The following is a 16,652-nucleotide window of genomic DNA, read 5'->3' as shown; positions in this document are numbered from 1 at the left end:
CAGACTCTTATTCTTTTTACCATATTTGAAAATGTGCTTTTACTTATTTGTTTTTAAAGATCAGAGAAGGAAACAAAGCTGGCACATTAACTGATTGGCTTTGGTCAATCCAATGTTACGAATACATCCTTAATCGATAATGCTGGGGCTGCACCAGTATTTCTGTCAAATGTCAGAAATGGTCAGTATTGACTTGGATTTTATTTATATGCTTTTTACACGGACTCGAGGTTCTAAAACTCTGTGCTGAAGAGCTGAAAGTCATCACTTTAAAGAGGGTTTTTTTCTTTAAGTTGGTTCAAAATGCAACAAAAACACAAATAAAAATACAGGAAAAAGTAACAATAATAACAATAATAACAAATATTTTGTTATTATTGTTCTGGGTCAATGCACATGTATCAAAGTAATAATAATATTTATCTGGCTGTCTTTCACATCATATTACAGACGTAATGCTGTGGTATTTTTGAACCCTGAAAAAAAACCTCAACAAAATAAAAAAGTGAATAGCAGGTCATGACGTATGATATTAATGAGCCCCGATAATCCAGTGGCTCCCGCATAAACAGGAAGATTAGGGAGTTGTAAAGCCACCAGTCTCACACGTGTGGTTATCTTGTAGTGTAGGTAGCTGTGGTGAGCGATCATGTGGAATGGCACTGTGCTCTGGTGCGGCATTTATCAAACTGGCGGCTGCAGACATCAACATATGCGTCCTGCTGTCTTCAGATGGCTGCAGGGATTTTCTGAGCTGCAGAAGTTTTTTATGCACTATAACCAGCTGTGGTCATCACATACTCCAGAAATCACTGATGCTGATAAATACTAGCATTCCTGCTTTGAGAACATTGAAAGTTTTGATGACAATTTAAAAACATCTTTTGGCAGAGACATATTTTATAGCATTAGGTAACTTACAGATTAAGCTTTATGCTGTTATTTCTGCTCCAACTGTTCCAACTGAGATCATCAGAGTGGAAGCAAAGTCACGTTGTCCCAGAACCACAATATCGTTTTTTTCACAAGCACCAATTAAGATGACCTTCATTTGAATTACTTTGCACCTGTTTGCGCCTCTTCCCTCACCTGCGCGCCATGCTTGGAACATCAGAGCGTCACACAAGTGGGTACATCAGATTTCAGGAATATCCTAAACTGTTACAGTGCTGCGTGTACTGGTGTTTGACACTGTGCTAGTACGAATCCATCCATTCCACTTATCCTTATCAGAGTCTCCACAGTAGGAATTTAAAAAGTGATGTAGGTAACAAAGTCAAAGGTGTAAAACTATGTAGTGTTTTGGAATTGCATTCAGACTCTTTAGAACACTGAAATGGACGAGTTCTTATAGACGTTGTCTACTATACTCAGAACTCAGTTCTTTCATTGTTTTCATCATTTCTTTCTTTTTCTTTTTTTTTTTGGCTTACTACATTTTTACAGCTGGAGCAGGGTTTTTAAAGTTGTTCTTTTTTGTGGATGTTTGCGTAAATTAAAATCTGACATTTCACCAGACATTTAAAACCATGCTATGCACTTATTATGGTTTGAAAAGGATTGGGATGAGGGGGTTCATTGCCAAAATGCTCGCTGTAGTGGAGGTGGTTAAGGAAGATCTGGAGTTTATTTAGCCTGAGCTGGTATTTGCCCATACAGCACTTGGTATCTTGAGGTTTTTGAGAAAATGTGAGTTTTTGCAAGAAGGAATAGAACTCTGTTTATTACAGAGCTGGATTTCCTGAAAGCAGTCCCTCTGAAGGACATTACACAGATTTCTCAGTTTGTCTCTCCTGGTGACTTTCTTCCATCTATGGTTTTGGTCTTTGGCACGTATGTGTGGCTACACACCATTTGATGGATGTTGTTCTGCGACGTGAAGCTTGGTGATTGGTGTGTTTTCTGAATCTCGCTTTGGTCACACAGAAGGTAGAAGACACGAGGAGAGTGCTAACTGTGAAGCTGTCTAAGTTTGGGTTTGGGCAGGCAGTAGTGATCTGTGTTGGGAAAGGTCAGATCCTTATTTAGGCACAGGTGGGTTGTATTGGGGTCTTCAATGTTCCAGCTAGCTGAAGTAAGTTTGCCACTATTTCACCATGTCCGCCCAAAACAAAGAAACCATCTTTGAGGTAGCCGTCACATTAACTTGTCCAAACGCTTCCTTTTAGCGTCTGCTCTTTGTGTTTGTGACTGACTCATTTTGATTTCTGTTATCTTTTTTTAATCTTAACTGATACATCTGTTGGTATTATTTCTTCCACATTTGAGTCTGTGTTTAGAGTGAGGACACCACATCCCTCAGGCTTGTCGCTGGATTCAGTTCCCCTCCTTTTGTTTACTTTGGTAAGCCGACGGTCCTGCTGATGTTTGTTCTTGGTTATTTATTTATTTTTTCATTTGGCAGAATCTATAGGTATATTTTATTAGATGCATTTTTGCATTGGTGTGTCCTCGCTCTCGTAGTAAAGCAAATGTGCGTGTGTACGTGTGTTTTCGCCTTCCCCCTGAGTGATGACGGCATAGTGAGGCCTGGAGTGCAGCCAAGTGCTTTCATTCACACATGATTAGATCACTCTGACCTGGATAACACGCAGAGCTCCACACTCGGCAACACGCTGCTGCATAAGCCTTTTGTTTGGCTTTAACAAAATACCTCCCCGGCTTCACTTGCCTCCCAGTCACACTGGAATGATATTAAAGCGGATGTCAGGAGAGTCGATCCACCAATCCACTTCCCTGTCATCTAAATAACGTGCGTGCCGTTTCCTCACCTGAATTGCGTCCTTACCGGCCGTATGCAGAGATTTTTTTCCCTTAGGTCATATTACATTTGAGTGCAGCGAGGGAGTCACAAAACAGCTTTGTTGTCATTCTTGTGTCTTGTTGTTTTGTTGTTGGCTTGATGCTGTCTGGAGATGTTAGGATGCGTCACTGTCCTAGAAGTATTTGAAGACAACTCCGCCGGAAAAATGAAAGCATCTTGAACTATTTTGTGATCTAATCTATTATGGAGCAGATTTTTTTCAGTAGAATGTATGTTTTATGATTGCTTTGATTATTTCCCTGCTTTTGACAACATATTTGAAGATATTTTACTCTAAATATATAAACAATCGATATCTGCTTCTGTCCCATTATCTGTTTTAGTAATGAAGGATTATAACATTGTCATTTTAAGAAGTATTTACTGATGCAGTTTATTTGTTAGTCTGTGTCCATCCATCAATATTTCTGTACAGCCAGCAGATGCTGGCCTAGCTAAGCTAAAAGTCCCATTATATTCAAATACAAAGAGATGTACTCTTACTCTTAATGCCATTGTAACTGGATATAATTAACCTACAGGTGCCTTAAGAGAGAGTCAGTTAATATTGTAAGTGAACAGGATGGTAATCTGGCATACTGGGCATTTGGCCCATCAATTGAAGATCTGCTGCACACCGGCCATAGAACAGAGAGCCTAGGTGTTCTTTTATTTACTGACAGTGTATTGCCCAATCAAATCTCTTAACGCAACTGTGTTCGCCCCTGTGTTCGCCCCTGTGTTCGCCCCTGTGTTTGCCTGTGTTCGCCCCTGTGTTCGCCCCTGTGTTCGCCTCTGTTCGCCCCTGTGTTCGCCCCTGTGTTCGCCCCTGTGTTTGCCTGTGTTCGCCCCTGTGTTCGCCCCTGTGTTCGCCCCTGTGTTCGCCTCTGTTCGCCCCTGTGTTCGCCCCTGTGTTCGCCTGTGTTCGCCCCTGTGTTCGCCCCTGTGTTCGCCCCTGTGTTCGCCGCTGTGTTCGCTGTGCACCTGTGCTCCTTATAGAACAGTTGGAGAAGAAGGTGGAGCTGAAAAGCTAAGAGAGAAAAAGAAACTACAAATAAATGCAGCAAATTTGTAAAATTAACTGACATGTTAGCTGTCGGGGCTGCATCTGTTACCCCATCATCAGCCAGCAACCAGCAACATCTAGTAACAAGCCCTCAGTCACAGGAGGCCATGGAGAAGTGCAGGCGGAGGGACAGCAGTCCCAACAAGTGAGTGAGGAAGAGACGGAGGAAGATGAAATTAACATGGTGTGAAAATAGATGGAATATTTGACCGTGAGCCACTATTAACAGCAAAAGTATGGATTTGAATTGTTACACTACAGTGCAGCTAAGATGTCCTAACACAGCAACAACAACAGGACTAACCTGATTAAAACCTGTTTCAACGATTATCAAATGATAATAATAATAATAATGATAATAAGAATAATAATGGTAATAATAATAATAATAATAATAATAATAATAATAATAATATTATACACTACCAGTCAAAAGTTTTGAGACACCCCAATTTTTCCATATTTATTACAGTTCAAGTCGTTCAGTCCAGTGAAATAGCTTGAAATGGTACAAAGGGGAGTGGTGAACTGCCAGAGGATAAACAAAGGTACAGTTACTCAAAACTGAAAAATAATGTACATTTCAGAATTAAATTCTTTAATTAATTTAAAGCTGTTCTGCAGCAATGGAGGTTGGTCAAGCCTTGAAAACTGGTCTGTCTGCATAAAAGCAGTGTTGGAACACACTGTGGTACCATACCCTCGTCAGCATCAGTTGAACAGTATTGTACTGTAGAAAGTAGTGTGTTGCTACAAAAATGGGGGGAAAGGCAATTAACAATAGAAGAGAGACAGACCATCATAATATGTATAAATGTAGGTCTGTCCTACAGAGAAATTTCAAAGAAAGTCAAGGTGTCAGTGAGTAGTTTCCTTCACCATCCAAAGGCTCAGAAACAAAGACCCGACTGAATCAGAGGACAACTTTCTGAGAGTTAACAGCTTGTGTGATAGGCAGCTCAGAGCTTCAAGCACAGCTTAATAGTGGTCGTAGTAAGCAAGTCTCAGTTTCAACTGTGAAGAGAAGACTTGAACCATGAAACACCGCTGCTACTACTGAAGGCTGGAAGAAGAATCAAAGCTCGAAATCTTCGGTTGATCGCGCAGGATCTTTGTACACTTTCGAGTAGGTGGAAGGATGGTTCCACAGTGTGTGGCATCAACTGTCAAACATGGAGGAGGAAGTGTGATGGTCTGGGGCTGTTTGTTGGATCCAGGGTTGGTGACTTGTACAGAGTGAGAGGCTCCCTGAACCAAAACCGCAGCAATCCTGTAGGTTTGTGAATGGAGTTATACGCACTTTTCTATGAAATTAACAACTTTTTGGTAATTTCGCAGTTGGAATAGCCTTGAATTCAAAAACACATGCATGGCTTTAAGAAGAAAGCTTTTATTCAGACATCAGTACGATCCAGAATATTCTTCAGCTGTGCTAACATGCTGGATAAGCCTTTAACTCGACCACGTCAGGTTGGGTCATAAAATGTGCTGCTAGAATACAGTCGAGATATTTGCTGAAAATGTATTCAAAAAATACTTTAATCTTTAATGTTTTATGAGTGTTTGTTTTCATTAATAGCTGATATTTACATTTGTGATAAACTTAATGTTTAATAGAAATGTTTCTTTTTCAAAGCTGATTGCAAAGTGATTTTAAACTTTTGAGTGGTATGTATGTTCAAACTGTTGTCCTGCACTAACACACAGAGAGTCGGGAAGTTACAACGTACCATGAGGTGATGATGTGGTACAACTGACAGTATTTGAACCTAAGTATGCCAAATAAAACAAACATATGGATGCTTTAAAAATTAATTTCTTCTGTTTATCTTTCAGAATTTAACATATGATAATAATGATCATTTAATACATTATAATAGATGTTCCGGTCATTTTGGTAAATGCCACTTAACATATGACAGTAGAGACAATTGACACAACAGAGAGACGTGCGGCGCTTTGCGGACGAGCTATTTCAGCCGGTCCTTTGATCGTCACCTTCAGTCTGAAACGGTGGAAGTGTGTCGTCATGAAAGGGTCTCTTATCTTTCCATTCTTTCTTCACTTCTTTGCTTCAGTTTCCAGTGTTTGTGCTAAGCTAGCTTAAAAACATCCTGCTGAAAGTTTTAAAGTTATGCTAATGGTATGAAAACTGCAATTTCACAGTGATGTTTTCCTTTTTTATATGTGACAACGGCTCAGTTTGCATCTCCTCCTTTAGCAGTCGACACTACGCCTTCACATTAGCATGTTTTTCTGTATCGAACATGGCATCTTTTTAAGGGATCAGTTAATTACCCTGCTGGGCCTGTCTCTGAAACACCTCTTTGTTGTGCTAATGCGCTCTCTATGATAGCATCGCCATCCTTAACCTTCTCCATGTGTACAGATAACCCGGAGGGGGTGGAGTGGTATATGTAGGGTGCTGGGAGTTGGGTAGTGGGGGTCGGAGGGGCGTCGTTGCAGCACGTCCTCCAGCTGTGCCTATACGATGACAAGCCTGTCCTCAGCCTGCCCTCTGCCAGACTAAACATAACACGCAGCTTCACCTGCAGGGCTTCCTCGATGCCTCTTCCTTTCCTTTTTGTGCTTCCACTTGTCTTGTGACTTTGGTGAGGATATGGGGCGATGCGGGATCACAGGCACATGTCTGCATTGCAAGCTGTAGTTAAAGCAGCTGCCGTTTCCTACTGCAGTGTGATTGGTAGGTTGGTCTCTCACCAATGTGCACTGGCCTGGCTGAATGCACTGAACCAGGTTTTTTGTGCCCATAGCAGTTTCAAGGGAGTCATGCTTGATCTTTCTGGGCCACATGGAAACTAGGTCAGTGTGCTGCGCTGTCAGTCATGTCTCACTCTTGTATGTATGTGTGTGTGTGTGTGTGTGTGTGTGTGTGTGTGTGTGTGTGTGTGTGTAATAAAACTGTAAAATAGGGCTTTTACATAAGGATGGGATGGCTTCCACAGATATGCAGTGTTGCTTTTATGGAGATTCTCTCAAACTGCAGCACAACTTCCTCAGCCCCCTCCTTACGCTGCCACATAGGGAGCGAGCAAGATAGAAAGAAACAGAGAGTGGGGGGGGCGGGATGAAATTCTCATGCTTGGTTCAGATCCCTAAGAATGCTTGGGAAAGCAGGATCTTATTATCACAGCAAATTTGCAATGTGCAGAGTGGAGGAGATTAGATGCGTCTTGTCTTTGAAGTGTATTTTCCAACCATTGTGTGATGGCAAATTCCATCAAGTGTTGGAGGCAGCCATGATAAGAGGCACGGGTTATGAATGCTGCACCATTAAAAGCTGTCATTTGAGCAATAAGATGAAACACTCCCAAACTCCTGCTAAATGGAAAAAAAATCTTGCCTCATTTGGGCTCTGTCATTCATAACTGTCTCACAGATACTAAAATAACAAGGTGCACTCGATGGCCTGGATGAATGTGTCAGAATATGTGGACTGTGGATTATAGTGTATATAAATGAGTGGATATTGGCTTGTGAATAGGGGATATTTTCCTCTCAATCAACTCTGTTTATTTATTCATTTATTTACAAAGGACTGACTGAGGGCTTATGTTTCCAGAGATCCTACTGGACTTTGATCAGGCTGCCTTGGTATGACCTCAACTCTTTGACCTTCACTTTGAGCACTGCGGCGTCCCAAGAGTTTGGTGTCAGGACATGGCCAGTGTCACCAAAATAAGTTCCCTCCTCCCAGACACACTCCTTTCCTCCTCAGGGGCTGCAGAGTGAAGCGCTGCCTGAAGGAACCTGCCTTAGGAGTGATATCAGCCTGGGCCTCAGATACTGTTGCAGCTTCAGACCAAACACAAACAGCACAGAGCTGCAGGAGGTGTCTGAACATGCACATGTACATACTTCTAACACAGTTGGTCTACTTTGTCTTTGACATCAAAACTGTGGCGGTCTGAGTTTGCAAAGTGCAGAATAATAAATTGATTAAATCCTTTTAATGTTCATTCTTTCAGCGATTGTTAGCGCTCGCTGGTGGGATCCTTTAGCTTATTAGTAGCTGTGAATGGTGGATAACTTCTGAAATGAGCGAATGATTTGCCTGGAAACAAATCTTTTGTATGATTGAAATATTTGATCCAAACTGTGACTGGCGTCTCACAGGAACTGTATGTGAATAATCAAGTTTTTACAGTTAAGTCTAAGGTTTGTTGGGCAAAAATATATATTTTTAAAAATGTTCCTCTGTATACAACCCCAGTAGGTTTTCAAACAAAGTATGGTAAAAGTGCAGAGTTTCAGCCCTACTTCAAGAAGTTTAACAAAAGTTTAGCATTAACATTTTAGGAATTACAGCTGTTTTCATGAGGCTCAAAAATTAGACAACGTGGCCAGGTGAGGCCTGTCTCCTCACTATTCCAGGACACACTGGGCAGATGACACATCTGGAGCTGATGCCATGATCCAACTCACCTTCATTATGTTGCCACTGACACTCTCAATATGATGTCCAAAGAGATGTTGGGCCAACTAAAGGAGGCTGTTATTTAGCTTAAAACCCAAATAAATCTCTGAGAGAGGCGGAGACAAATCGGACTACTTTCCTTTATGATAAAGCATATAATGGATCAGGTGGCTCACTGAAGATTGTGAGTATAGAGCACTGTACTCACAATCTTCAAGTCTGATGTGAACAATTTAGCGTCACGTGTGATGTCAGAGGACTTCAGACATAGACTCAAATAACAAAGTTTAAAAATTGGTGGTGGATGAAAACTAGGAATGGGAATTCATAAGAATTTAGCAATTCCATGATCGATATCACTTCCTTATCAGTTAGGGTTAGGTAGGTTATCGATTCTCATTGGCTCTTCTTTGAGCATCACCATCATCACCAAGTATCATATCAAAGACATCACATTTGTGCAAATTCATTGCACGCCGTATGGCCAAAGCTTTGTTCATGTTGAGGTCATTACTCAAAGAAGTCATAATTACACATATTACACAGAACTCTTTTCCTAAAAGTAATGCAGTATGTTACTTAATTACTTCCTATCTGAGCACTCAAAGCCCTTTATACAACTCATTCATTCACCCAATCACACAAGCACTTTTTCTACTGCTCTACCTCCTGAGCTACAATCAGTCCATGATTCTACAGGGTGGGCCATGTATATGGATACACCGTAATAAAATGGGAATGGTTGGTGATATTAAAGTCCTGTTTGTGGCACATTAGTATATGTGAGGGGGAAAACTCCTCAAGATGGGTGGTGACCATGGTGGCCATTTAGAAGTCGGCCATCTTGGATACAACTTTTGTTTTTTCAATAGGAAGAGGGCCATGTGACACATCAAACTTATTGGTAATGTCACAAGAAAAACAATGGTGTGCTTGGTTTCAACGTAACTTTATTCTTTCATGAGTTATTTACAAGTTTCTGACCAATGACTGTAGAAAACATGGACGACGCCACAGCTCCCCAAAAATGAAGCCAAAACGTCTCTATCGCCCCCTGGTGTCTGGCTGCAGTATAGGTCATAAACCCCGCCTCCTCCATGTTAGCGGATGGGACTGGGGTCAGACTAAAATAAATTTATTCTCCTCAGATAATTTTCTTCCAAAGATTCTTTCTTCTGTTATCAATAGTTCTCATCATGCTGATTGATGTCCAAGGGGTCTCCTTTCCCATAAGTTTGATTCTAATTCCTACAGCGGCGATGATAAATTGGGGTGAAACGTCATCATAGCAGCTTTGACTGGCAGCTGCAGTCACGGAGAAACTTGCGTATCTCTGTTCAGGAATAGCAGATAGAGCGTAGGCTCTGAGAGGAGGGCCAGCGTTTACGCTACGAAAACACGACCGAGTGTTTTAACCTGACAGCCTGAGGTGTTCTTCAGTAAACTGGACTACCCGACAGAAGGACCCGAGGCCCGGCTGCACTTTTTCGGTAAGTTAATCGTGTTTGTAAGCTAATCCATAACTACCGTCCTTAGCTATGTCCTGAGACCTAGCTAGCTAAGATGAGCACTCGGCTGTCAGGGTTCGTTTAGCTAATCTGTGCAGGTGAATGAATTTACTAAAGAAATCAAGAGAAACGCCCCGGGCTAATCAGTCACTAATTACTGTTACTGTACTTTTATTACAAGTATTATACTGTAAAAGCAACAGGCTGCACGCTGCTGCAGCTCCTGTGCAGAGCTGAATATTAAACTTATGCAAACAACAGCATGTTTTCAGGCTCTTGCCACATCTGTAAAGACAGTAACATTTTTTTAAAAGCTTGTACTTCAGTAACTCCTCATTAATCAGGAACTATGGATTAAAGTACTGTAGTGTACTGTAATACTGAAAAAAATGTAAGAGAAGAACTTCAGATCCTGAGTGTGTGAGGACAGAAGAATCAGCTTTATTTCAATGTTGAGGGATAAAATTTATATTTGAGTTTGTGATGGTTCTGTTGTCTTTGTGATTACAGGAGCTGCCCTCAGATTCAGACCTCAGCACCACCCAGTGACAGCAGACAGATCATCCAACATGTTAACTGCAAAATGAACTGATGAAAACAGTACAAAGGTTAAAGTACCACATGTCCTGTAGTGAAAGCTGCAGCTTTATTGATAAAGTTAAAGACAAAAAAACAAAAGGATTAATCACTCATGTAACTGTGTCACTATATATCAGCATTAACAGGACCTCAGTTTGGTGTTTCACAAAGCTGCTGATCTCAGACCTGCACAGCTTCTGTTTTAAACACTTGATGTACTCAGCTGCATGAAGAGCATATGAGATTTTCTCTGACACAATTTAATAAAACCTGATGAAGGTCAAAGGTCGTCACTTGTATGTTGAACTACAAACTTCTCATCTGGAATTCTTTCACAGTTTTTTGCCAATAGTGTTATTTACTATAAAGTGATTCAGAGTTATTCATACCAGAGTAACCAGAGAGGATCATATATTTTTAAATATATAACTTTCTACAGGACTGAATATAATATCTTTATGTAAAAGTCTGGAGCCTCTGGGGAGTATCCGAGTATTTATAACATTACACAAACCAAAGGTCTCCATCACAGTGTTCATGAAATGCTGGGTTTATCCATCTCCTGGATCGGGCCTACGGAGGAGTGCTGAAGATTTCCCTGTGAGGGAGCTGCTGGTGAAGATCATGAGTCCTGCTTGATCAATGCGATGAGCTTCAGTCTTCCTGGTGTTTCTTAAATGAAGCCTCTCTCAGTGGGTCAACAGAACTTCTGGCACAGGACATCTGTGATGAAGAAAGGGAAGAAGTTTCTCCAAACCTCTGGACCCAGGAAACCCAGCTTGGTCCTGATGGTTTCCCTCACTAGTTTCTCTCCAGGGTGAATGTAGCTGTTGATATAATATGGACTCTATTATTAAATGAAAAGAACAAATTAGACTACACTACTGAAACGTTCTGCTGATGTTTTTAAAGTCTCCATGTTACCAGGCTGTAGAGGGCTCTGAAGATTTAAACCGTTTTAGATCCATGACACTCACAGTCTTATGTTAAAATCTCAAAGGACAGCATTATATTTTTGATATTAACAGTAACTCTGGGCTTCTGTAGAGTGTGCAGATGATCTCATCACTGTCTAAAAATGGATAAAAAAAAACACAAGAAGTGCTGAATCCTTCAATAACACAGACTATTAGAGTATTAGGTGTGTAGCATCGCTAACCAGCTAGCAACAAGCCTCCAACACAGTGCGTATGCTAGCGGCTAATCTAGCTAACGAATTAACAACAAAGTGATGTTAGAACTATAAGATGATAAGCTGTGTGTCTTTTTTTTATAACAGTGACATGGTTGTATTTACCTTAATTAAACGAGTCGTCAGTCGCGGTAAACCAGCAAAAAAACTCGAGCAGCCGGGCTACGTAAAAAGTGTAGGGGGGCGTGTTTGCGGTCACGTCCAGCGGGTGTGTGGGCGGGAACGTTACACAGTTGCTCCACCTCAAGTCACTACTGCGCAGACTCTGGCTCCAAATTTGCAAGATGGCAGCCTCCACAAGCGGGGTATTTTGGCTTCATTTTTGCACAATGGTAGGAGGCGGAGTCGCGTCATCCATGTTTTCTACAGTCAATGTTTCTGACCACTTATAAAATGTGTTCAATGTGCTGCCCATTGTCTTGGATTGTCAATGCAACCCTCTTCTTCCACTCTTCACACACTGATAGCAACACCGCAGGAGAAATGCCAGCACAGGCATCCAGTATCCGTAGTTTCAGGTGCTGCACATCTCGTATCTTCACACCATAGACAATTGCCTTCAGATGACCCCAAAGATAAAAGTCTAAGGGGGTCAGATCGGGAGACCTTGGGGGCCATTCAACTGGCCCACGATGACCAATCCACTTTCCAGGAAACTGTTCATCTAGGAATGCTGGGACCTGGCACCCATAATGTGGTGGTGCACCATCTTGCTGGAAAAACTCAGGGAACATGCCAGCTTCAGTGCATAAAGAGGGAAACACATCATCATGTAGCAATTTCAAATATCCAGTGGCCTTGAGGTTTCCAGTGATGAAGAATGGACCCACTATCGTTGTACCCCATATACCACACCAAACCATCACTTTTGTTGTTCCAACAGTCTTGGAGGGATCCATCCAATGTGGGTTAGTGTCAGCCAATAGCGGTGGTTTTGTTTGTTAACTTCACCATTCACATAAAAGTTTGCCTCATCACTGAACAAAATCTTCTGCGTGAACTGAGGGTCCTGTTCCAATTTTTGTTTTGCCCATTCTGCAAATTCTGTGCGCCGATCTGGGTCATCCTCGTTGAGATGCTGCAGTAGCTGGAGTTTGTAAGGGTGCCATTTGTGATGGGTGGTCTCGTAGGGTGTCTTGCATTGGAATCTGCTGCAATGACCCGGTTACTGCGTTCACCAGATATCAACACAATTTCGATCCGCTCCTCACGTGTTAACCTCTTCGACATGTCAATGGCTGTGAACAAAGAGAAACTTGTAAATAACTCATGAAAGAATAAAGTTATGTTGAAACCAAGCACACCATTGTTTTTCTTGTGACATTACCAATAAGTTTGATGTGTCACATGGCCCTCTTCCTATTGAAAAAACAAAAGTTGTATCCAAGATGGCCGACTTCTAAATGGCCACCATGGTCACCACCCATCTTGAGGAGTTTTCCCCCTCACATATACTAATGTGCCACAAACAGGACTTTAATATCACCAACCATTACCATGTTATTACGGTGTATCCATATAAATGGCCCACCCTGTACTTTAGAATCATAGAAACAGAGGCTGTTTTCATCTATTTGTTACCTGTTGAAGTTCAGGATCTGGCTGCCTGGCTGAGGTCGGCGTTCTCTCAGCTTTAACATCACTCTGGGTTCTTGTTTAGCTTAGCGTTAGCATGCTGTCTATGCAGGTGCTTGCTAAGAGCCAAAGTTGTGTTAGCAACATATTGCAGTTTCTGTCTCAGATGCTTGGATTCTGTTTTTTATGTAATAAAAATAAAAGTAACGTCCATGTGCGTGCTGCAGACTGTGACGCTGTTTCACTCCTGCAACACACGAACTGAAATCAGCTGTTTGTAGCACAGCTGCAAGAACTGATAAGCAGGCTCAATAGACAGGTAGACTAACAATTCTAAGGAATTAGACTACTACTACTTAATTCCCATTCCTAATGGAAGCCAATGTTGATATTTTTGGTTTAAGTTGTCGTGAGTATCCGTGGAGGAGGTCAGGAGAGAGGTACAGCAGGGAGTGTTTACAGCTCTGTCACGGTGTGGAGTCTTTAAGAGGGGTTTCGGTTCTACGTGAAGATTCTCTGTCACTAAGTTGCAAAGATTGTTTGATGTTTGTACATTAAATCCATGTTTCTAGAGATTTCAGATCTACCATTTATCAGCTCAAACATCCAACGACATGAATGCTTCAAAAGCATCAACATCAGCTCTTCTCTGACAGCATGGTGGGAGTTTCTGAAATTTACAGTCTTCATTAATCCCATGCAAACGTACACCTATCTGGAACAACCCTGACATATTACAAAACAATAATATGATAAACTTTTCAGATTGGAGTGGTAAAGGAATCAAATATTTAGAACATATACTAGAAGGAACAGAATTTATTTCATTTGACAGACTAGTTACACAATATGGGATCAACAAGAAAAGATTTTTAGAATATCAACAAATTAAATCCATAGTAAAAAAAGAAATTTAAACCGGGTCAAGTTGAATTACAAACACCACCAAGTGTGGTACAATTTCTTACTCTTAAAACCCCCAAATTACTATCCAAAATATACAGAATGCTTTCTAAAACAGATGAATCAATATCACTTCCTATTGCAAAATGGGAAGCGGATTTATCAGTTAACTTTGACCAAAACTTCTGGTCTCAGATTTGCTTAAAAACCTTTAATCTAATTAGAAATCCCAGTCTTCAATTAATTCAATACAAAATACTACACAGAGTGCACTATACAGGTCATCGGATGTTCAAGATGGGCTTTACGTCTACCAACAACTGCTCACACTGCCAAACCAATTCACCGGACAATTATATCCACGCTCTTTGGTTCTGTCCACCAGTTCAGAAGTTTTGGCGCGAGATATGTGAAGACTTATCAAAGTGTCTGAAATGTAACATTCCAACTTCCCCTTTAGTGTGTTTGTTGGGCAGCTTAGATAATGTCACTACAGAAAAGAATATAGCCCATATGGTTTTCACTGCCCTATGCATAGCCAAGAAAACAGTCCTCATGAACTGTAAAAATAAAAATAATCTTAATTCTAACCAATATAGAAATTATCTATTAGATTACATTAGTCTTGATACAGCCTCTGCCACCACATCAGATCAATTGCTCTGGGCTCCTTTGATCAGCTCCATCACCTGGTGGGGGTGGGGGGTCATAGTTTGGTCCCACCTTTGCTGTTGTGATGGGTGTGGGGGTAGGGATGGGCTTAGGGCGTCGGGGGGTTCCCCAGGAGCATCTTCCTTGGGGGGCTCAACCCGGGGTAGCGGTCATGGCCAATTAAGGGCTCTGTTGGCTCTTAGGTGACGGTTTCCTCGTGGCTGCGTGCAGCGGGGCTAGGCGAGGGTCTGTGCTGACCAACGTGGGTTACTGACCTGGTAGCCTGGCTGCCCCTGGGTGGGTCCGGGACGGGCGTGAGGTTCTGGGGTGCTCCTTCTCTGGGCTGGGGCCCTGGCCGGGCCTCGGGGGCTTGGGTCCTGGTTGGTGTGTTGCCGGGGTTGTGGGCGGGTGGGTGTATAGGGGCCCAGCCCTGGCGCAGGGTGCCACCAGTGCATCGAGCCACCTGGGGGGCTCTTCAACTGGTGGGGGAGGTTGTCACATCTTGCAGGAGCTTTCCTCTCTTCAGGAACTCACTCTGCAGGAGGGGGAGATACAGGAGAGGTGGAGGAAGATCTCAGCCTGGGCGTCTATTGTCTTGTGTAGTCTGGAAGATGAGTGGATGATGGGGTGGGTGCAGTTTTCTCTGTGGTGGGGTCAGGTGGACTGTCCCGGGTTCTGTGGGGCCGGGCGGCGCTGCTGCACTGGGCCCCGGTCCGGATGGGCCTGGGCCCCCTTACCCTGGCGGGTTGCAGAGTATGGGGGTGCCTACTGGGGTCAGCGTGGGAGCTGGCCCCAGGGAGGGGTCACTGGCCCCTCCCTTCCTTCCCTCCCCATCTCCAGCTGCCCCCCTCTTCCCGCTCCACCACAATCACCCACACATGCAGGGCCTTGGGGTAAGGGTGTGTCACCAGGGTGCAGAGGAGGCATCCCCCCCCTCTGTCCCCTTCTGGCTGCCTCTGCCTCAATTTTATCCCACAACTTAGACATTCACATTACTCACACTCTCATTACACATACATATAGGATCTTGGGGGTGGGCACGCAACACGGACTCCAAATTACCATCAGGGTGTACACCTCACCCCTGGCGTCGTTGCCCACCTCTCAATTTTAAATACACGTAGACATTGAGGGCTAGCAGGAGGGGCTATGCGCTTACCTGCTGCTCTGGCAGGTAGCTCCATGCCCTCCTGGGTTTTAAATGCACCTTAGAACACACATACATCAACACTACATATGAGCGGGTGGAGGGAGGTTTGGAGTCTTCACACACCCCCGTTCTCTGCAGCCTGCTGGAGCGGGGGGGCTAGGAGGAGGAGTTGGCCGTCCGACTGGGGCCTGGAATCTGGGGCCTCCCTGCTGCTGCGGAGTCGGGGCGGTCTGCTTCTCCCCACTGCAAGGAAAAGGGTAACACCACCTGGGTCTGGGTGCAGTTTCCCCCTCCAGGGGCAAGGGTACCTAGACCCGGTTCTTAGAGTACGCTTGGGGAGTGTGATTGTGTGTACAGTGTCTCTTTATGTCTGTCTCCACGTTGGTTGAGTGTAGAGTAATTGCATATGAGAGCATGAGGGTGGGAATGGATGTTTGTATCTGTGTGTGCCTGTATGTCTGTGTCTATATGTCAGGTCGGGTATCAGACGCCACCTCTCTGAGGACATCTCAGGCCCTCCAAGGTTTGGAGGCCTATCTCCCCCACCACTTCCCCTGCCGGTGGCGGACGCCCTCAGACATCGGTGCGTTGGTGGTTCTTTGTGTCCGGGGATGGGCGTCCAGGTACACACCGGCTCACTCCTTGGTGGCTGCTTGTCGGGGCCTGGAGCTTGGGGCTCACTCGGGCCCCTTTGGGGGTGGGGTGCCCTCGGCCTCTCGGCCTGGGGCTCGGTCACTCTGGCACAGCTGGCTGCTGGCGGAGCTCACGGGCACGTCACTGCAACCCC

The 16,652-nt window shown here is 43.4% G+C and overlaps 1 protein-coding gene across 3 annotated transcripts in view; it reads left to right on the top strand.

The window, feature by feature from the left end:
* nr6a1a (nuclear receptor subfamily 6, group A, member 1a) overlaps positions 1-16,652 on the top strand; it is a 134,584-nt gene that overhangs the window by 61,644 nt on the left and 56,288 nt on the right. The window lies entirely within an intron of this gene.

Source organism: Oreochromis niloticus, linkage group LG12 (genome assembly GCF_001858045.2).
Source record: "Oreochromis niloticus isolate F11D_XX linkage group LG12, O_niloticus_UMD_NMBU, whole genome shotgun sequence".
Lineage (NCBI taxonomy): Eukaryota > Metazoa > Chordata > Actinopteri > Cichliformes > Cichlidae > Oreochromis > Oreochromis niloticus.
Note: the sequence above shows the minus strand (reverse complement) of the source record. Positions and strands in the feature narration are given on the sequence as shown.